This window comes from Heterodontus francisci, chromosome 5, assembly GCF_036365525.1.
Source record: "Heterodontus francisci isolate sHetFra1 chromosome 5, sHetFra1.hap1, whole genome shotgun sequence".
In the NCBI taxonomy this organism is placed as follows: domain Eukaryota; kingdom Metazoa; phylum Chordata; class Chondrichthyes; order Heterodontiformes; family Heterodontidae; genus Heterodontus; species Heterodontus francisci.
Window position 1 is genome coordinate 82050091 of NC_090375.1, and position 22626 is coordinate 82072716.

Sequence of the window (22626 nt, forward strand, 5' to 3'; positions counted from 1 at the left end):
ACGCGCACATGTGCGTGCTGACGTCACCACGCAATAATGTCCTCACCCCTCAATAGCCACGATCGCCACTTCCATTCCCCCCCCCCCCAACAGTCCGCCGCTCCCTCCCGCCATCCCTGCTTCAATTGCCGCTTTCAATTTCTTGTTGTCTTCCCTCAGCCACTCGCTCCCATCCTTCCCACTTTCTCTTCGGCTGCTTGCTTCCCGCCTCGCTGCCTGAAGAAGCGGCGGGGGTTGGGGGGGTGTGGCAGGGAACAAGTTGCCATAGCAGCAAGGCGGCTAGCAAACGTTTGAGGCGGGTGGAGCGGCGAGGCCTGGAGCGAGCAGCTGGATGTGGGGAGGGAGCACAGAGCGAGCGGTCAAGGGGGGAGCGTCAAGTGCGGGAGTGAGTGGCTGAGGGAAAGCAGCGGTGAGTCGGGGGTGAGCGGTGAGCAGACAGGCGCATGAAGAGCGGCGAAGAGAAGCGCGATGGCAGGAGGGAGCGGGTTACTGTTGAGGGTGGGATGGAGGTGACTATTGCAGCAATTGAAGGGATTTGGGTTTAATTTGTTTTTTTGAGATAAATTAAGCAGCACCATCCTTATTACTGGCTGCTGCCTGAGATGTCGCAGAGTGACGTTTCAGTGGATGAGACTGCATTTGCGCATGTGCCAGTACTGCACCACCTAGTGCTGCAGTCAGTCAATGCAGCCCTTCTTTTAAGGCCCTAGTATGTAGACCATGGCTACCTGACCCCAACCCAACGGGACCCGACAACACGTGTCAGGTTTGGGTCACTCTTCTGGGTCTGGCATTCGGGCTCAGGTCGATTCGGGCCAGGTCAGACACACTATCACCACCTCCAGTACGTGGTTCCAATCTTAACGTACTTTTTAAACAACCTTTCAAGTCCAGTTACAGTTTTTGTTGCTTATCTGCACAAGCTTAAAAAAAGTGAAAAACGGAAACTAGGTTAACTGAACATTCCGGGGGTCAGGTCGGGCGCGGGAAAAAATGGGTCTGGGGTTCCCTCTCAGCCTTCACCTGGTCATATCATAACGGTTTAATTTTAAACACAGTGTTTTTAGCTCCCTCTTGGTGAATCCTTGTTCGCTTTCCAATTAGAAGGCAAAGAAACCAGCACAAATAGGCTTTCTTAGATTTAAAGAAGAAAAGTTTAAATTTATTAAACTTAAACTCTAATTCAGTTAACGGCTACGGTTACACGCTGCGCCCCATGCTAGCATGCATACATGATACACATATGCAAATAGAGACAGAAAAGAGCAGAAGAAAAATGAAGTGGAAAAGGTTGAGGCAATTTCTGAAGGGGGCAGCACAGTGGTGCAGTGGTTAGCACCGCAGCCTCACAGCTCCAGCGACCCGGGTTCAGTTCTGGGTACTGCCTGTGTGGGGTTTGCAAGTTCTCCCTGTGACTGTGGGTTTCTGCCGGGTACTCCGGTTTCCTCCCACGACCAAAGACTTGCAGGTTGATAGGTAAATTGGCTACTGTAAAAAGACCCTTGTGTAGGTAGGTGGTAGGAGAATGGTGGGGATTTGGTAGGGAATATGGGATTAATGTAGGATTAGTATAAATGGGTGGTTGTTGGTCAGCACAGACTCGGTGGGCTGAAGGGCCTGTTTCAGTGCTGTATCTCTAAATAAATAAAAGTTGTTGCTGTGCTTCTTCGAGCTCACTGTAGAGTCTTTGATTGTAGGTAGATCCTGTTTTTTGTTGGGGCCCAGTATTCTTCTTAAACCTTGTGACCAGGTGAAGGCTGAGAGGGAACCCCAGACCTCTTTCTCACATGGTCATAACAGAAATTTCTACCAGATGCCCACATGCCCCTTCAGCATACAAGTTTAATATTTTAACCTCTTTAATGCCCAAGCATTGTATAAAAAATACAAACTATAACTCACTTATACAACTTAAACAATGCTATGAACGTGATGGATGAGGTTGTTTGTTCCAGCATAAGTGCATAATGCTTGAAGTGATGGGTGACAGTTTGGAGTAATAAGCTGCTCGGCAAATTGGATACTGAAGCATAATGGCAAATTAACATCTGTCATTGGGAGAATTAGGTGAACAACACATTTATTAACCCTCTGCACCTTTTCCTTCCCACCAACCCCCGACTATCCATCCTATTTAATTTCTTTCATTTATTAAAAATTATTGCCAACTGTACACCGTACTCTGGCGGACAGATAAAGATGAAAATGGTAGCCATACATTCTAATTATATTACTTAATTAGCAGCCTCACAGCTCCAGCGACCCGGGTTCAATTCTGGGTACTGCCTGTGCGGAGTTTGCAAGTTCTCCCTGTGACCACGTGGGTTTTCGCCGGGTGCTCCGGTTTCCTCCCAAAGACTTGCAGGTTGATAGGAAAATTGGCCATTATAAATTGCCCCAGTATAGGTAGGTGGTAGGGGAAGTGAGGGAAGGTGGGGATGTGGTAGCAATATGGGATTGATGTAGGATTAGTATAAAATGGGTGGTTGATGGTCAGCACAGACTCGGTGGGCCGAAGGGCCTGTTTCAGTGCTGTATCTCTAAATAAATAAATATAAATAAATATCTTATAATTCTAATCAGATCTAATAAAGGATGCCTCCTTTATTAGATCTTATAAGAATTATAAGATATGATTAATATAAGCCGAGCTGCTTATTACGCCAAACTGTCACCCATGTTATTAATATAAAACAAAAAATGCAATGGTCGCAATACAGAACCCTGGGGGACCCCAAGGCTGTTATCTGGTTCTTTTTTAAAAAATTCTTTCCTGAGATGTGGGCGTCGCTGGTTGGGCCAGCATTTATTGCCCATCCCTAACTGCCCTTGAGAAGGTGGTGGTGAGCTGCCTTCTTGAACCACTGCAGTCCATGTGGGGTAGGTACACCCACAGTGCTGTTAGGAAGGGAGTTCCAGGATTTTGACTGAGCGACAGTGAAGGAACAGCAATATAGTTCCAAGTCAGGATGGTGTGTGGCTTGGAGGGGAACTTGCAGGTGGTGGTGTTCCCATGCATCTGCTCCCTCTGTCCTTCCAGGTGGTAGAGGTCACAGGTTTGGAAGGTGCCTTCTAAAGAGCCTTGGTGCATTGCTGCAGTACATCTTGTAGATGGTGCACACTGCTGCTAATGTGCGTCGGTGGTGGAGGGAGTGAATGTTTGTGGATGGGGTGCCACCCAAGTGGGCTGCTTTGCCCTGGATGGTATCAAGCTTCTCGAGTGTTGTTGGAACTGCACTCGTCCAGGCACATGGAGAGTATTCCATCACACTCTTGACTTGTGCCTTGTAGATGGTAGACAGTCAGAGGGAGCCTCTGACCTGCTAAAGTATTTATATGGCTACTCCTGTTCAGTTTCTGGTCAATGGGAACCCCCAGGATGTTAATAGTGGGGGATTCAGCAATGGTAATGCCATTGAATGTCAAGGGGAGATGGTTAGATTCTGTCTTGTTGGAGATGGTCATTGCCCGCCACTTGTATGGCACGAATGTTACTTGCCACTTTTCTGCCCAAGCCTGGATATTGTCCAGGTCCTGCTGCATCTCTACACGGACTTGGGGTGGAACGAACAGTTGAATAGGAGTGTTCTGTTGAGATTTAGAGTTTGAAGTATACGTCTTCCTGTTAAGATTTTAAGTTTAACATAGAAGTGCTTCCAAATGGGAGTGTTAAGTTAATAGTGTATGGTTTTGCTTAACTCTTGTACAGTAAAGTTTGTTTAAAATGTGAAATCTTATGGCATAATTCTTTCAGGAATAACTGGGAACTCAACTTACCGTTTTTAAAAGTTAACAGTCCCTAAAGGGATTGTAAAGAGGCATCCTTCTCGCCATCTGAAAAATATCTATTCACCACTACACTCTGTCTCCTATTCCTTAGTCAATTATCTACCCAAGTTACTACTGTGTCTTCAATCACAAGTGCTTCTATTTTCCAAATAAGTCTGTTATGTGATACTTTATCAAATGCCTGCAGTAAGTCCATGTATGCATTTATTGCACTACCTTCATTAATCTTCTCCATTAATTCAACGGGGATAGTCAAGCACAATTTGTTTTTAACAAATCCATGCTTCTCCAAGCACTGATTTCATCCACTTCCCAGCCACTCACTACAGATTGAATTTTCAATTTGATACCGAGCGTTTTTTTAAATCCCATATCCTAAGCATCACCAACACCACCTATGCAGCATTGCTGTCCCTCTACTACTGAAACCCTGAACCACTCTTTGTCACCTCTAGACTTGATCATTCCAACACCCTCCCATCCTCCACAAACTGCCACTTGTTCAAACAGTGTTACACCAATGTGTTTTGCTGAATGATAATTTTCTTTGGTCCACTGACTGGAGATCTCAATTTATATTTTTTTTTAAAAGACAAGCTGCCAGCAAAGTCATCCTTTCAGCTTAAGATGATCCCCTCAGTTAAAATACTGTTTCCTACATTGCAACAGACTGTGAGGAGAGACACAAAATGTCTGCTCAGTACCCAGCAAGAACCAAGACCCAGGAAGTTTAAAGGAACTACCTGTTCTCTCACCAAGAAGCAGAAATACTGCCAAATGCTATGTTTGAATAAGAGTGACTGTCACGTGACAAGTCCCTCCCCATCTGTGGTTTTAAATTGGTGTTTTCTCTGCAGCAGAGGAGAGGCAACTGGACTCTGACATGAGCAGACCCTAAGTGGGGGCCCCTCTCTCTCTAGTCCAGCTTAAATGCTTTCAAATCCTGCTTGCTGACTGACCACCTTTGCACACTCCAGCTACAATCAGAAACCCCATTGGAGGAAATAATCCACATCGCTATCTCCAAGAGACTGACCAAACCAGTCACCTATCCCTTCAAACTAAAAGCTTCAGGACTACTGAATTCAGCTAGAAGCCAGCCGAATCACCAAACTTCACAGACTGTATACATTTTTATTTTTATGGACTCTAACTCAATCAATCTACCTTTCCCCACTCTAAGTTATTTATGTGCGTGTATGTAAACCTCTAGTATGTGTATGTGTGTCTGTGTGTGTAAGAGAGTGAGTGAAAGTTGGCACATTGTTCATTATTTTATTAGTTCAGTTTAGGTACAATTATGTTAACCTCTCTTTTTTGACTCAAGAAAACATGTCCGATTGGTTCTTGTTATGATCAGAGCAATTAAGTAATCAAACACCTACTGAATTGGCCAGTACATGCACTTTAAGAAAGAATTAAACATGTTGTGGTCAAACAAGGAGAGGGAAAAGAGGGAAACCTTTCGAACCCTCCCCACTTGACAGTAACAACAGCAACTTGTGTCCTGTTCTGCACTAAGGCCCATTATTGATCTACACTAACCTGTGTCACACAACATATTACATTTTAACTGCTCATTCTGATCAAATTCCTTCAAGGCCTTGTTGTACCCTATCTCTATAATGCCTTCCAAGTCTTATTTTCCTCCTGCAGCATCCTTCATTCCTCTGATTGATTTTTTTTTTAAATACGGCTCACCTCCTTTACCTCACCAGTGGTGGATTCCTTGGTGACATTGGCTTTACTCTTCCCCTAAAGTCCTCTGTACGTCTGCTAGTCTTGACTCATTTAAATGTCTTCTCAAAACCCATCTTTTTGGCCAGCTTCTGGTTTTCCCCTCTGTGGTTCGCTCCCTTTCCCTGCCAATTTCCACTTGTGAAATCCCTTGGGAAGTTTTTTTGTGTCAAAGGTACTATATGAATGAAAGTTTTTATTTGAGTTTGCTATTCAGGTTATTGTGTTGTATCTACACATAAATCAATTGAACTTTTCATCAAGACAATACCCTTCTAAAATTAAAACAGAAAGTGCTGGAAATACTCAACAGGTCAGGCAGCATCTGTGGAGAGAGAAGCAAAGTTACCCTTCTAAATATTGGTACCATCATGCACACATTTATATAAATTGCTATTATATATTTCATTAATGAGTGTTAAATGATACGTAGATTTTTTGATTCGGTGTTGGAGAGTTTTTTTTAAAAGTATGAAAACTCTGAATTTCTTACCTAAATTGGTGACGTTTTCAGCAGAGTCTCCTGCTCTGCATCATACGGTACCAGGAACCCTCCAGTCTTGCCTGCTTCTCCTAGATCCTTTGTGCCAATCAGTGGCAGCAGGATCCCAGAAGAACCAGACTCCTGTTGGGGGTGTAGAGACTCACCATGGGAGTGGATAGCATGCTCCTCCTTCCCCGGACAAGCTGGCCTGGGGACAGGGGGGGGGGGTCTCCTGGAGCCAATGGTGAGGTCAGTGGGCTGGAGCAGTTGACTCCTCACGCTCCTCCAAACCACTCAAGTCCATCTCCAGCCAGGAGTCCCGTGACCTCAGGAAACTGCCGGCAGTTGGTGGGTTGTCTCGCTTCTCCAGGCAAAAGGTCAAGTAAGTGCAGGTGATGGTCTCCTCTTCCCAGATAACCCTACTGGCTCCAAGCAGTTCGGAAGAGGATGAGTCTTCTGTAGAGGACTCTGACCCACACTAGGAAGCTCAAAGAATGGACTGACGAGTCACTGGTGCTGAAATGGCATAGAGACCTATCACCAGGAACAAACCCACCAGCCTGTCCTTGGCTATGCTGCATGTCCTTGCATTTGGAAAAAAATACAACAGAGCAAGCATTTATCAGAAAGCATTCTAATGTCCTTCTCTTTACACATGCATGCAATGAAAGGTTAATGAATTAAAAGAAGAGGGAAACAGTTTAACTGTTTGCATTATACCTTAAATCCAGTATTAAACAATTTTAGCCCACATATCACCCAGACATGTCTTGTGTAATCCCAGGAGTAGGCATCCCAGAGTTTGGGATGCTTGTGCTGAGCAGTCAAAAATACTTAAATGAGTTGATCTCACAAAATCGGAGAAGATTACTTCAGTAAGGTATATGGTAACACCAGGCAGCTCTAAATAAACTAATCAGTACAAACGTATATGAGATAGAATACTATAGAGGTGAAAATTAATCATAACCTCAGGTATGCATTCGAAATAGTATGGCTCGGAATTGACAGAACACTACCCTGCTAAAGCATATTGTTCAGACTCAAAACGAATAGTATTTATTCAGCATTAAATTTTACAGAAGCAACCATAAATTAGCAGGCTCAAATAATTAAAAGTTCTTAAATAAAAAGCAAAATACTACGGATACTGGAAATCTGAAATAAAAACAGAAAGTGCTAGAAATACTCAGCATCTGTGGAGAGAGAAGCAGTTAACGTTTCAGTTCTATTACCTTCCATCAAAAGTTCTGAAACTTTAGCAGTTCTCTCTTAACTTCTTGGAGCCCCTGTCAGCCCTTACTCAGCGGAGCAGCAAAATAGGGAAGCTGCAAGAACAGCAGGCACTAACCTGGTTGTAAAAGGAATTACAGGTACGAACAGAGGCCGGCGAAATAGGGATTTAATTCGATTTGGATCCCCAGCAGGACGACCATTACAGGTAAGACATCTACCTCTGAATAAAGTGACAAAGTCGCATACATCATGTTAGGAAGTAGACCTGACAGGGGACTATTTTACTCAATGTATTTTGTCCGTTATTGAGAAGGGCTCATTTCTTTGGTGATTGGGATGTCTTTGATTTGAACAGTGCCAAGTAGCATACCTCACCCTTCGTGATTGTATCGTTTTATATTGGATACGTTTATAAGACAGAGAGAAAAAAAGACTTCGCATTAGAATATTCATTCTCCCCATCCTGAAATTGTGGAGAGCCGAGGCGAATACTAACGTTTTGGTAAGCTGCAAGCTGCATGTGGTAGCGCGCGTGCACGGAGGCGGAGCGGGAGCGCCCCGGCCGCGGGTCACGTGGGCCGGGCTCTCGCAGGCAGCATTGGAACCAGAACAGGAAATAGAACGTTCGACAGCTAATGTAGCACTTTCGCTTCTGTGTTTCAGTGGCGGCTTGGAGTCGGGAATAAAGCCAGCAGCACGGAGAAGTTTCAGCTGGCTCACTTCAGCCAAGGGTAAGAAATCTGAGTCCTCCTTTTTCCCCATTTGACTGATCAAACTTATGCTATCTGGGCTAACGGTTCCCATCGCTCCAGCTTTTCCCAACCCTATTGGCAGCGCCACTGTACTTTTTTTTTTGTGTAGTTCTGATTTAATATAGCTTTAAAATCGCTTATCTTTATCGTTTAAACAGCGCGTTTGAGATGAAGGGTAAAGAACGTTTATGTGGCTTGTTAGTTGGTTGTTCCACCGCCCCCGCCTCAGTGCGCTTTTTGCCGGGTGCCACCTCACCCATCCAGAGTCAGCCTCAGGATGCCTGTACTCTCCAACCTTTCTGTGGTAATAGGGGCATTCAGTGAATGTATGTGAAATGATGCTGGTTATTACTTCTGCCGGTTCGTATCTGTGCTTTGCTAAGATGGCACCTACTCAGTGGATGGTTTGGTATTCAGAAAAAGATTGTGTTATATACAATTTAACTTGTGTTTTCTGTTCAAATTAATGTTTGTATCTTCATTGGTCCGTTTGGACAAGTACGCTGCTTATTTCGCTAGTTATGTAATTAAGCATATTTTATTTTAATATGGCAGTAGTCTAACAGATGCCACATGCCTTTATCATCTCGAATACACTACAATCATCAATTATATTTTTTTTAAACAACGATTAAATGGCCGTAAATTTAATATTTAGGATAACGATCCTTGCAAGTATTTTTTGACTTGATTCCATTACTGTATAAACAGTTCGACTAATTATAACATTCCTTCTTTCTATAACACTTGAGTTTAAAATATCTCTTATCTGACTTTTCCACTATCCTTTTATTATTAAATATCACTCGCTACTGAGTTCGTGTTCTCAACTGGGGGCCACACTGGGACATTCCAGTTGGTCTCGAGTGTGTCAGTCTGGACTGGAAGCAGCATGATTCGTAGTATCGATTGCTCTTCAGCAATTCCAGGTGAAAGTACTTGTTTGCAGATGCCAGGTGGGCAGGCTCAATGAAAGATCACAATTAGAAAGACTTGCAGCAACAGTACATGCTGTTCACCTAAAGAATTACTATCTGATTGAGGTAACGTCGGCTTATACTTAAGGAATTATGTTTAAGTATTCCTTACTCTCTCCAGGAGAGGAGGGGTAAACAAAGATAATTGGAGGAGAAAACCCTAAATTCAGATCAGGAACTACTTTTGATATTGTATGGGTCAAAATCCTCCAGAGGGGTTAGTAAACAAATATAATTTTCCTAAGAATTGATATATGCTGGGCTTTTACTTGGTGTTTTATGTGTGAAGGACTCGCAACAAAGTTGGTAATAGTTTCCAAAGCAAAATGCTGCAGATGCTGGAAATCTGAAATAAAAAACAGAAAATGCTGGAAATACTCAGCAGGTCAGGCAGCATCTGTAGATGGAGAAGCAAAGTTAACGTTTCAGGTCTGTGACCTTTCTTAAGAACTCTGTTTGATGCTGTCTGACCTGCCGAGTCTTTCCAGCACTTTCAGTTTTTATTTGGTAATAGTTTTGACTGATATTGAGTTGTGTTCTGTTGATCTACAGCTTATTTGCTCAGTTCCATTCTATATAAATTTGTGTTAATACCATGTGAGCTTGCAATGTTTGCAGTTACGAATGGTGTTTCAAATTTATTTGCTGTTTACATATGCCACAATAATATGTATTGTAAACCAGATAAGTGACTTGCGAGCAGCTTACACAAAAATGAATCCAGTTCTGACATCAGGTTGCTGATATGTTATAGATGTTGATACCTCATCAGGTTGATGTGGAGTTTGTCTAATTGCTAGTTTTGCATCCCACTAATTAGGGATAGTTGCCCTCTGTCCATGTAAAATTAAGTCTGACAACTTCCCCAGCAGCTCGTCCTGGAACCCTAAGTTTTGCTTTACATTGATTGCAGTTATACTTCAGGTGGTTTCTGATTGAAATAGTGTAAGACTTGGAAATGATCTTTTGCTACTTTCTGAATTTGAAATGCTGTTAGTTTAGCAACTTGACGTGTCAAATTGTCCTGGATGTTTTGTATTCATGCATAATTTTTGCTTTGCATAATTACAAAATGGGTAGTATAGCTAGGAGATCTATTTACGAAATCCACCATGTTCCCTCTTGATTAAAACATCACAGTATTTTTGTGGTTAATGTTGTAATCTGTCTAAATAAGAATCTGAACTAGCGGGTAGACTTAAGTATTTAATAGAGAAAATGAGGTTAAAGCAGTGACTCGTGGGTAAGCTCTTAGATTGTGTGAACATAGGCAAGTGTATACAGAGATGTTATGTGGCTGATTACATTATAAATTTTTGAGAGGAGCAGCCCCAATTATGTTCTCGTTTGAAGACCTCACCTCTAGGACTTGTAGATTCTTGTTTACTTTGAACTACTTTTTAAATCAAAATTTTAATGTGCAGATCTTCCTGGGACAAGAATGCTGAGTTCATGATACCCACTGTTATTAATATGCAAATTTCAGGGTAAGAGGAGATATACTGAGTTATAAATCTCCAAACTTGCTGGCTGATTTACTCAACTCCAATGTCCACCTCAGAAGTGGAGTCTTACTTTTAGCCTCCATGTTATTTGTAAGAACTTGTTGGACTTGCACATTAATTATCCATTAAATGTAATTCGCCATAGAAAATTCGAGGTCATAATTAACAGTGTATTTACCCATTTAAAGACTTGATAATTGTTGTTGAATGCCAATCAACCTCTCTGCCCCCAGAAAGGGAACAATTTAAACTGAGTCTCATTGCTGCAGGTAATAAATTCTTCTTGGAGATTTTAAAAATTCTAACTTTTAAAATGTTCGTTCTTTTCCTCTGTCTCTCAATCCAATCTTTCTTTCCCTGTTTAATTTGCCATCTGTACCTGATTTCACATCGAATCCACCTTCCCTCTCCATCATCCTTCCTGTCTCTTTCTCAATCCTTGAATCTTACTGGTTGAGGACATGGACTGTTGGTCTCGGTGGTCACTAAGGTTCAGATGCCATCTCCCCTTGACATTCAATGTCATTACAATTGCTGAATCCCCCACTATCAACATTCTGGGGGTTAACATTGACTAGAAACAGAACTGGAGTAGCCATATAAATACTGTGGCAGGTCAGAGGCCAGAAATCCTGTGGCGACTAGCTCACCTCCTGACTCCCCAAAGCCTGTCCACCATTTACGAGGCACAAGTCAGGAGTGTGATGGAATACTCTCCACGTGCCTGGATGAGTGCAGCTCCAACAACACTCAGGAAGCTCGACACCATCCAGGACAAAGTAGCCTGCTTGATTGGCACCCCATCTACAAACATTCACTCCCTCCACCACTGGCGCACAGTGGCAGCAGTGCGTACCATCTACAAGCTGCACTGCAGCAATGCACCAAGGTTCCTTAGACAGCACCTTCCAAACCCATGACCTCTACCATGTAGAAGGACAAGGGCAGCAAATGCATGGGAACACCACCACCTGCAAGTTCCCTTCCAAGTCACACACCATCCTGACTTGGAACTATATTGCCGTTCCTTCACTGTCGCTGGATCAAAATCCTGGAACTCCCTTCCTAACAGTGCCGTAGGTGTACCTACACCACATGGACTGCAGCAGTTCAAGAAGGTAGCTCACCACCACCACCTTCTCAAAGGTAATTAGGGATGGGCAATAAATGCTGGTCTAACCAGCGACACCCACATCCTATGAATGAATTAAAAAAAAAATCATTGAAAGGGGATTCCTGACGTTGCACATCCCTTTCGAGTCTGTAATACATTTCACATTCGGTCTAACTTTAACAAGTTGCTGAAGTGAATACAGATTGTAAACTTGTTATTTGTACTGCAGATATCCGAATGTTGTTAATTTAGTTTTTCTAGATCAGGGGATTTAAATCGATTAAAGTAGGGCCTTGCAAGTATATTTTTAGGCTAAAATAAAAGTTAAATCCTAGGATCGAATACATGCAGTCGAATAATGGATGAGCTGCAGTCACTTTGTTCCAGGAGCATTGAGAATTAAGGCATTTGTTACGGCCAGGTGAGGAGGGGGGCCTCAGTCACCTTTCTTGCCTTTCCTCTTATTTGACCGCAGCAGTGTTTGTTCCTTTTTAAACAGTGGTCGTGCTTACCACCTCAGTGAGTGTTTTACCTTTTTCCTTTAATACGATCGTGAAAGAACCAATTGGACAGGTTTTCTTGAATTTAAACAAGAGGTGAGTTTATTATACTTGAGCTAAACCTGATCTAAAATAATAAAAAAGCTAGGCATTTACTCACACATTCTCACAAGAATCTCGCACATATAGATTACAAAGTGGAAAGTAGGTTTTTTTGGTTGGATTAGAGTCCAGAATAAATAAAAGTTAAATACACAGTCAGTGAGGTTGGATGATTTGTTGGTGTTCTGGCTGAAGTTGTATTTTTGAAGTTCTTGGCTGGTCAAAGTGCACTTTGTGGCTGGCCTGCTTTGCTCAGTTTTCTTGAAGGCAGACTTGTGGTGGCTCTCTTCCTCTGGTCTCTGGCTGTAGCAGTCTAGGCTTGAAAGGTTCACAGTCACAGATGGTTTTTGAACTTGATATTTTCTGAGGGGAGAAAGAATGGGAGGTGAACAGCTTTCTCTGCTGCTACGGTCTCAGTTACTGCTGTGTCTTGTCTGTAGAACAAAATTCTCTTTTGTTTTCAGAGGTGGGCAGTCACGTGGTTCTCAATCCCCTTTGTTTTTAATAAGGTCCAAAGCCTAAAACTCAAAACCTCTGGTACTGTCAGTGTTTAGCCGCTGGAGGGATGTCTCCACTTATGAATGCCTCAAGATAGCTTTGAATGTCCCGCTAATGAGGGTGATCTGGATAATCTCATTTAGCCACAGCATTATCCTGACTGGGCTTCTTGTTAGACGTTTGTATCCAATTTGATCTGCTGGTATTTCAGATGCAAATTGTGCTGGCCATTTTGGCTGCCAGTTTTTAAAAAGTGAACTGTAAGCATTTTTCCATTAAACGTCTAATGCAAGTTTCCAACCAATGAATTAATATTTCTCATTTGGCATATAGGGTTTTCTTGACACATTTCTTCATGCTCAATTGCAGAATTAGAAAAAATATTGCTTTCATGAGACCAGCAGAAAATTAGTCTTTGCATATGTTTTATACAAGCAGTTGTGCACTTTGCCCATATTTCTTGTCATTTTCCTTTAGGATAATGGGATTAGAATAGGTAGGGTGCTTGATGGCCGCCACAGACACGAAGGGCCTGTTTCTGTGCTGTATGACTCTCTGATACATAAGCATTTAAACAGAAGTGGAATTTATCTTTTCCATTTTGTTGCAGACCTATATAGGAATTGAACGTGACTTCCTTTCAAACATACTTGAAATAGAAAATCAGTTTCCTGCAAGCACAAAATAGGTTTAAGCTTTGAAAGAGTTGATGGTAGAGATGCTGGCATAGAGAGAAATTGGTTGGGGAATTATATGCTGGCTTTGAAATCTTGGAAATAGTACTTGTAGCAAGCTGAAATTGTTGAAATTTTCCAATAAATTCTAAGATGCTGCTAGATGGAATTCATTTAAAATTTGCAATTTTTTTTTTAAGGCCCAGTAACTAAGGCCTTGGGATTGTGGCGAGGTTTTTGGGAACAAGAACAATATTAGAAAATCTGACACTTCCAGGACTGCTAGATTAGGCAGTGAAGTTTTCCAAACTTCGATTAAAAGGAGTCATGTTCATTGTACTAAGCACTGGGTGTTGTCTAGTGGATTAGAGGAAGAAAGTAATTTTGTGTATTTCCAGCTTAATGGGACTACCAACCTTGTTTGTACTGTTGGATATTTAATCCTTTCCACGCAAGCATCCTTTTCAACAGGGATCACTGGATAGCAATCAAGAGCTGGAATCCTGACAGTTTCTCCTTCATTGGCCAAGACTGTGCTTGAGGTGAGCTAAGAGAGCATGATTCAATAATCAAATTTGCAGTTTTCTGTCCTGCACTACTTGGCTACATCAACTAAATTGTTGGAGTCAAATACAATTATCTAAAAGTTACTACATTTGCTAGTAATTGTTAAAATTAGTGTTACTTCAAATTATCATGTTGAGTGAAGACAGGATCAGATTTGTCTTTGCTATTTAGTCTGCCAAAATCCACAAGCTGGCACATGGAGAATGGACATGAGGCAAGTTACCAGAATTTGACGAGCCAATCAAGATGTTTTATTGGGTTAGTTTCAAACACTAAAAAAAATGCATAAAAACAAGAAATGCTGGAACCACTCAGTAGGTCTGGCAGCATCTGTGGAGAGAGAAGCAGAGTTAACGTTTCAGGTCAGTGACTTTTCATCAGAACTGGCAAGGGTTAGAAATGTAATAGGTTTTAAGTAAATAAAGTGGGGGTGGGGCAAGAGATAAAAAAAGGCAAGGTATTGATGGGACAGAGGGTCACAGAGAATAACTGATCAGAAGGTCATGGAGCAAAGGCAAACAGTCTGTTAATGGTGTGCTGAAAGACAAAGCGTTAGTGCAGAGGGAGTGTTAATTGACAGAAAAATGAACAGCCCTGGGCCAAAGCACAAACGTGGGGGGAAAAAAACAGTGGGCATGCACATGATTTAAAAAAAAAAGAGTAATAAATTAAAATAAAATAAACAAAAAGAAAAATTAACTAAAAATAAAAAGGGGAGCCTGTCATGCTCTGAAATGATTGAGCTCAGTATTCAGTCTGGCAGGCTGTAGTGTGCTGAATCGATAAACGAGCTGCTGTTCCTCGAGCTTGAATTGATGTTCACTGGAACACTGCAGCAAGCCCAGGACAGATATGTGGGCATGAGAGCAGGGGGGGGTGGTGTTGAAATGGCAAGCAACCGGAAGCTCGGGGTCATGCTTTCAGACTGAATGGCGGTGTTATGCAAAGCAGTCACCTAATCTGCGTTGCTCTCCCCAGTGTAGAGGAGACCACATTGTGAGCAGAGAATACAGTGTACTAAATTGAAAGATGTAAAAGTAAATCGCTGCTTCTCCTGAAAGGAGTGTTTGGGGCCTTGGATAGTGAGGAGAGAGGAGGTAAAAGGGCAGGTATAACACCACCTGCGATTGCATAGGAAAGGGTTGAGGTGTTGGGGGTAATGGATGAGTGGAACAGGGTGTCACAGAGGGAACAATCCCTTTGGAATGCTGACAGGGAGGGGAAAATGCGTTTGGTAGTGGCATCACGCTGGACATGGTGTTTGCTTTTATAAAAAAATGCATAATACTTCATTGTGCACCCACCTGTTAACCTTCTCACATTGACATTACTGTGTCACCTCAGTAGCCTTGTATTAAATGCGCTGAATGGTGTGGTATAACTGATTTTGCCAGCAGTGCTTCAGTTGATCATCTTGGGGGAAGAATTTGTTAATGTTTCTGGTCCTGATTGCTGTCTAGTGACTCTTGCTGGTAAATTGTGTACTGAGGCTTGAAGATAGAATTGACCTTGGATTGAACTGAGATTTTTGCCGCTCTTAATGCTTTGTTGAATCTTGCTGTCGAGGCTCAACATATGAAGGATGGTCATTTTGGAATTCTTTTGATACTTGGCAAGCTGGAAATTTCACTCAATATGCCCAAACATGACTGGTTGCCTAATTAAATTGAGATTTAATTGGATTTTAACAGAAACTTATGTATACTTTCATTGCTAACTTGGTTAGTTTGAAAAAGGGCACGTTCCAGTTTGACCATGTTACAAATCCTGCCACTTGCTGTTCTTAAAACAATCAGCGTTTTGAAGAACATTATTCAAGCATTTGGAAACTGGACCCAATTTGACCATTTTGACTTTTTAATTTTGTGGAAATTTATAAACCTGCTGAAAGGGCATATAGTTTACGGTTCACCTTTTATTGTATCTCATTTTAGTTCGAATGGAGAAATTTTTTTTTTACTATTCAAGACTACATATTTTCATGTAATAAGTGACTACATTTCAGAAGTACTCATTTGATTTTGAAGCAGTTTGGGACATCCTGAGTTTGTTAAAGGTAGTTTGTAAAAACAAGTTCTTTTATGCTAATACTCTGTAAAAGTAAAATTAAAGAAATACATCTGAATTTGCCATATGACTTTACTGCTGACAATTAATTGGAGGTTTCTTTTTTTAAATGGCACATACAGCGCACGTGTTTAGAAATTGGTATTATAGCGATAGCAAGTTTCCTGTCTTTTTTTGATTCTTGTGTGTACTGGCATCCACTGGATCTCCCAGTTGAAACTGAAGGTACTTCTGTTTTATTAAGGCTTGATGTACAATGTTTACATTTTGAAATGTCATATTATCTACTTTAATACCATACTAACTGTGCATGATTTATCTGTTCTGTTACCTGGAAGATATATAGCCGAGTCCCCAAACAAAACAGCACTGAATAATATCCTTTGCTGTTACAAAAGTCAATGCGAGGCTACGTGATTGCATAAAAGGTCAGCTTATTCTAGTTAGTGATTAGTTGTGAGCAGGAATATTTGTTACTGACCAAGTTACTTGAAATCAGGCTCTGAAGTTTAAGGCTTTCCAGTATAAAATGCTGCTCTTCAACGTACCATAAGCAGGTGTAGCCTTCCTTTCTAGAGAAGTGCCATGAACAATAACCTTCAGACTTTTTTCATTTATGCACTGTACAAACTGTTAATCACTGATTTAGTTTAATTTAGACATCATCAATGGTCAATTGCGTAGCTTGATTGCCAAACCAGCCCAATTATGCAGTTAATGGCATCAAAATGAAAAACTAAATCCACCATAATAGGCTCTGTTGTTCTGTTTCTAAATGACACATTTGTTTTTCACTCATTTCCCAAATAGTGTCTTTGGAATTAAATTGAACTTATAAGTTATAGGATGTGTTTCGATTTGTTGGGATAGCAGCCATAATTTAACTTGAAGACTGCAGAATGCTGCGGTACAGAAGGATCTGGGTGTCCTTGTACATGAATCACTAAAAGTTAGTATGCAGGGGCCTCCTAGCTCAGTTAGCTAGGTGATTAGTGTGTTCCGAAGAAGGGTCACTGACCCGAAACGTTAACTCTGCTTCTCTTTCCACAGATGCTGCCAGACCTGCTGAGTGAATCCAGCATTTCTTGTTTTTGTTTCAGATTTCCAGCATCCGCAGTATTTTGCTTTTAGATTAGTGTGTAGTTCAGAATAATGTCAACAGTGTGGGTTCAATTCCTGTTTCGGCTGAGGTAGACTTGAGGACCTGCCTCTTTGCTCTGCTCCTTTTGTCTGAATATGGATGTGTAGTCTGTGATGCCGATACAACCAAAGCAAAGGCAAATGGAATGTTGGCATTTATTGCAAGGGAGATGGAGTATAAAAGTAGGGAAGTCTTGCTACACCTGTACATGGCATTGGTGAGACCACACTTGGAGTACTGCGTACAGTTTAAGGCAGTTTGGAGAAGTTCACTAGTTTGATTTCTGGGATGAAGGGGTTGCCTAATGAGGAAAAATTAAGCAAGTTGACCCTATTCTCATTTGGAGTTCAGAAGAATAAGAGTTGATCTTATTGAAACATACAATTCTAAGGGGGCTTGACAGGGTAGATGGTGAGAGGATGTTTCCCCCCTTGGGGGAATCTGGAACTAGGGGGCAACCTTTCAAATTAATTGGTCTCCCTTTGAAGACTGAGATGAGGATTTTCTTCTGAGTCTTTTAACCTTTGAAATTCTGTTTCCAGAGAGCAGTGAAGGCTGGGTCATTGAATATATTCAAGGCTGAGTTTGACAGATTTTTGATCTAGGGTTGTGGGGGCAGGCAGGAAAGTGGAGTTGAGGCCATAATCAGATTGGCTATGGTCTTATTGAATGGCAAAGCACGCTCGAGGGGCCAAATGGCCTAGTCCTCATATTTCTTGTGTTATGTATATTTTATCATCCAGTTTTCAATACTACTTCTTTGAAAGACAAGCATTGGTCAATGATGGGAAGCAGAGTTTGGGGAGTCAACATTAAGGATTGTTCATTGTAAAGGAATTCAAGTATTCCTACCCAGAAAAATGCCTTTCCATAACTGTACTAACAAAAGACCCCAGTTGCTTTGGTCTCTGTCTATGCATGCATGGTTTCTACTTGCTGATTTGCAAATGGAAAATTATTGATGCTGCAAGTCGTGAAGAAGGCTGCAGCCTGTTTGCCACGAACACAGAGTAGCCAGTGTGTGGTTGCTTAGCATGAAAGTAAGAAGTGAAAGTTAATTTAAATGTGAAGTGGAACAGAGGATGGACAGACGAATGGGTGTGTTTTGCTTTTCTTCTATAATCATGCCCATTCTGTACTTGCATATTCAGAACATTCTCCAATGTTTCAATTTTCTCTTCTGAAAGCATTTAAAAAAATTAAACCTCTAGTGATAAAAATGAAGTGTTGTTATGTGAAAATTCATTAAAATATTGCAACAGTCTTGTCATTTTTCTTGATATTTCAAAAGATAATGCAGGTTTTGAGAGGATAGACTATGTTTTGTCCAGTTCCTGAGTAAGATGGGGTTGCATATGTTTACAGGATTTTTTTAAACCTCCTATTTATTCAGAATTAAATTTAGTTGCTGATCTGAAAACCATTTTGGCTCCTACTAATTTTAAACTCTTGACAAGACACTGTCATTGAATATACGATCTTGGACAAACCTCCTTGTCCCTCATAGATTGGCCTCTAGCTCTGCTTCATATGATTACATGCCCAGTCTGCAGCACATCTGTCAACTTGAGTCACTGCACAGTTCTTGCTGTACAGTACTAAAGCCATGTATTTGGACACACATAAATGTGTTTAGGCTGAAGGTTCTCATTATTTTAAAATATATTTAGCAGAATTTGTGATCTGTAAAGCTTTGTAAAAGGTAATGAGTTGAGACGTAAACTTGTAAGTGTCTTTTCTGGTTATACTCTGTATTTATGTCATTTTTTTTATACGTATGGCGTTTTTAAAATTCTATTCTGCAGGCTGAGTTACACACCCTTGATAGCACAATGGTCTAAAATACCATTGTTTCACTCCTGGATAAGATAAAAATCATCTCTGCCTGCCTGCAGTAGGCATCCTGCTATCTAACCTGATGTATGGCACAAAAGAAATTTTACGTCAACGTAAATGACATAAAACATGGAGAGTGAGGGACACAATGTTATGAGCTAGCTGTGACATTCTGTGTGCCAAAAGAGGTAAAATGAAATGTAACCAGCCTAGAAATCATTCTGTTCTCTGGCAAAACATGCCTTCACAGCTTTGTGATTTTCCATCATACATTTTGCATGTCTTGTTACGTTGGGCTGCATATGGGTTGAAACAAATCCCATAGCAACTTAGAAAATCAGAGCAGGCCATTTGGCCCCTCGAGCCTGCTCCACCATTTAAACAGATCATGGTTGGTCATCTACCTTGATGCCATTTTTTTCCCACTATCCCATATCCCTTGATGTCTTCAGTATCCAGAAGTCTATTGATTTCTATCTTGAATATGCTCAATAATTGAGCTTCTATAGCCCTCTGGGATAGAGAATACCAAAGATTCACCACTCTGAGTGAAGAAATTCCCCTTCATCTCAGTCTTGAATGGCCTGCCCCTTATTCTGAGACTGTGTCCCCTGGTTAGAATCATAGAAAGTTTAAGGCACAGAAAGAGGCCACTTGGACCATTGTGTCTGTGCCGGCGGTATAACAATCCACCCTTTCTAATCCCACCTTCCGGCATTTGGTCTGCAGCCCTGCAGATTATGGCACTTGAGGTGCATATCCAGACTCCTTTTGAATGAGTTGGGGGTTTCTGCCTCAACTACCATTTCAGACAGTGTGTTCCAGACCTCTCACCAGCCTCTGAGTGAAAAAACTTTTCCTCATCTCCCCTCTAATTTTTCTACCAATCAACTTCAAATCTGTGCCCTTTTGTCACTGAGCTCTCTGCTAAGGTGAATAGACCCTTCACCTCCACTCTATCCAGGCCCCTCAATTTTGTACATTTCGATCAAATCTCCCCTCAGCCTTCTCTGGTCTGAGGAGAATAACCCCAGCCTATCCAGTCTTTCCTCATAGCTGCATTTTTCCAGCCCCGGCAGCATCCTCATAAATCTCCTCTGTACTCTCTCGTGCAATTACATCCTTTCTGTAATGAGGTAACCAGAACTGCACACAGTACTCAAGTTGTGGCCTAACCAATGATTTTATACTGTTCCAGCATAACCTCCCTGCTCTTATATTCTATACCTTGTCTAATAAAGGAAAGGATTCCATATGCCTCCTTAACCACCTTATTGACCTGTCCTGCTACCTTCAGGAATCTGTGGCCATTTACTCCAAGGTTCCTCACTTCCTGTACACCTCTCAGTATTTTCCCATTAATCGTGTATTCCTTTGCCTTGTTTGATCTCCCTAAATACATCACCTCGCACTTCTCCAGGTTGAATTCCATTTGCCACTTTCCTGCCCATCTGACCAGACCATCCTACAGCTATCCTCGCTATCTACTGCACAGCCAATTTTTCTGTCGTCTGCAAACCTTGTTTATGCCTTCCAGATTTACATCCAAATCGTTAATATGTACCATAAAAAGCAGGGGATCCAGTACTGAGCCCTGTGGAATGCCACTGGGAACAGCCCTCCAGTCGCAAAAACACCAAAGACTAGACTGACCAGCCAGAGGAAACATCCTATCCACATTTACCCTGTCACACCCTGTAAGAATTTTGTAAGTTTCTATGAGATCACCTCTCATTCTTCGAATCTCGAGAGAATACAGGCCCAGTTTCCTCATAAAACAATCCTGCCATCCCAGGGATTAGTCTGGTGAAATTCTGTTGCACTCCCTCTCTGGCAAGTATTCAAAAAGGAAATAGTGAGAGTTCAGGGCCAACATGTTCCTGTAAAGGTGAAGGGTAGGACCAGCAATTCCAGGGAACCCTGGATGTCAAGGAGTATAGAGATTTGGATAAGGGAAAAAGAAAGGAGGCTTATGGCCGATTCAGAGGGTTGAAAACAGTGGAGGCCCTAGAGGAGTATACAAGTGTAGGGGGGTATGTAAAAGTAATTAGGAAAGTGAAGAGGAGGCATGAAAAACACTGGGCAACATAAAGGAAAATCCCAAGGCATTTTATAAGGATATTAAGGGCAAAACGATAACCAGGGAAAGAGTTGGGCCCATTAGGGACCAAAATGGCAATTTGTGTGTGGAGCTGGAGGGAGTAGTTGAGGTTTTAAGTGTTTACTTTTCATCTGTGTTTACTATGGAGAAGGACTATGTCAGTGTAGCAATCAGGGAGGGGGATTGTGATATACTTGAACAAATTAGCATTGAAAGGGAGGAGTTTTTAGCGGGCTTAAAAGTGGATAATCCCCAGACCCAGATGAGATGTATCCCCGGCTGTTATGTGAGGCAAGGGAGGAGATTGCAGGGGTTCTGACACAAATTTTCAAATCCTCTCTGGCCACAGGAGAGGTGCCAGAGGACTGGAGGAGAGTGAATGTGGTACCATTATTCAAGAAGTGTCGTAGAGATAAACCAGGTAATTACAGGCTAGTGAGTCTAACATCAGTGGTAGGGAAACTATTGGAAAAAATTCTGAGGGACAGGATTAATCTCCTCTTGGAGAGGCAGGGATTAATCGAGGATAGTCGGCATGGCTTTGTCAGGGGGAGATCATGTCTAACAAATTAGATTGAATTTTTCGAGGAGGTGACTAGGTGTGTAGATGAGGGTAAAGCAATTGATGTAGTCTATATGGACTTCAGTAAGGCTTTTGATAAGGTCCCGCATGGGAGATTGGTTAAGAAGGTAAGAGCCCATGGGATCCAGGGCAATTTGGCAAATTGGATCCAAAGTTGGCTTCGTGGTAGGAGGCAGAGGGTGATGGTCAAGGGTTGTTTTTGTGATTGGAAGACTGTGGCCAGTGGTGTACTGCAGGGATCAGTGCTGGGACCCTTGCTGTTTGTAGTGTACATTAATGATTTAGACGTGAATATAGGAGGTATGATCAGTAAGTTTGCAGCTGACACAAAAATTGATGACTTAAATAGTGAGGAGGAAAGCCCTATATTACAGGATGATTTAGATGGGCGGAGCAGTAGCAAATGGAATTTAATCCTGAGAAGTGTGAAGTGATGCATTTTGGGAGGACTAACAAAACAAGGGAATATACAATGGATGGTAGGACCCTGAAGTACAGAGTGTCAGAGGGACCTTGGTGTACTTGTCCATAGATCACTGAAGGCAGCAGCACAGGTAGATAAGGTGGTTAGGAAGGCAGATGGGATATTTGCCTTCATTAGGCAAGGCATCGAGTATAAGAGCGGGGAGGTTATGATGGAGCTATATAAAACGCTAGTTACACAGCTGGAGTACTGTGTACAGTTCTGGTCGCCACACTATAAGAACATAAGAACTAGGAGGAGAAGTCGGCTATTCAGCCCTCAAGCCTGCCCTGCCATTCAATAAGATCATGGCTGATCTGTCCCAGTCCTCAACTTCCCTTTCGGGCCTGCTCTGCCTATCCCTCGACTGCCCGAGATTTCAAAAATCTATCTGCCTCCTCCTTGAATACATTTATTGACCTAGCCTCTACAACTCTGAGACAGAGAATTCCAGAGATTCACCACTCTGAGAGAAGAAATTCTTTCACATTTTGCACAGT

General features: G+C 41.9%; 1 protein-coding gene across 3 annotated transcripts in view; it reads left to right on the forward strand.

The window, feature by feature from the left end:
* Positions 1–7848: 7848 nt before the first annotated feature.
* lpin2 (lipin 2) overlaps positions 7849–22626 on the forward strand; it is a 125187-nt gene continuing 110409 nt past the window's right edge. For all 3 annotated transcript variants that reach the window (XM_068031702.1, XM_068031701.1, XM_068031703.1), the window contains exon 1: positions 7849–7977. The gene's annotated coding sequence lies outside the window, so the exon portion shown is untranslated. The remainder of the gene's footprint in view (positions 7978–22626) is intronic.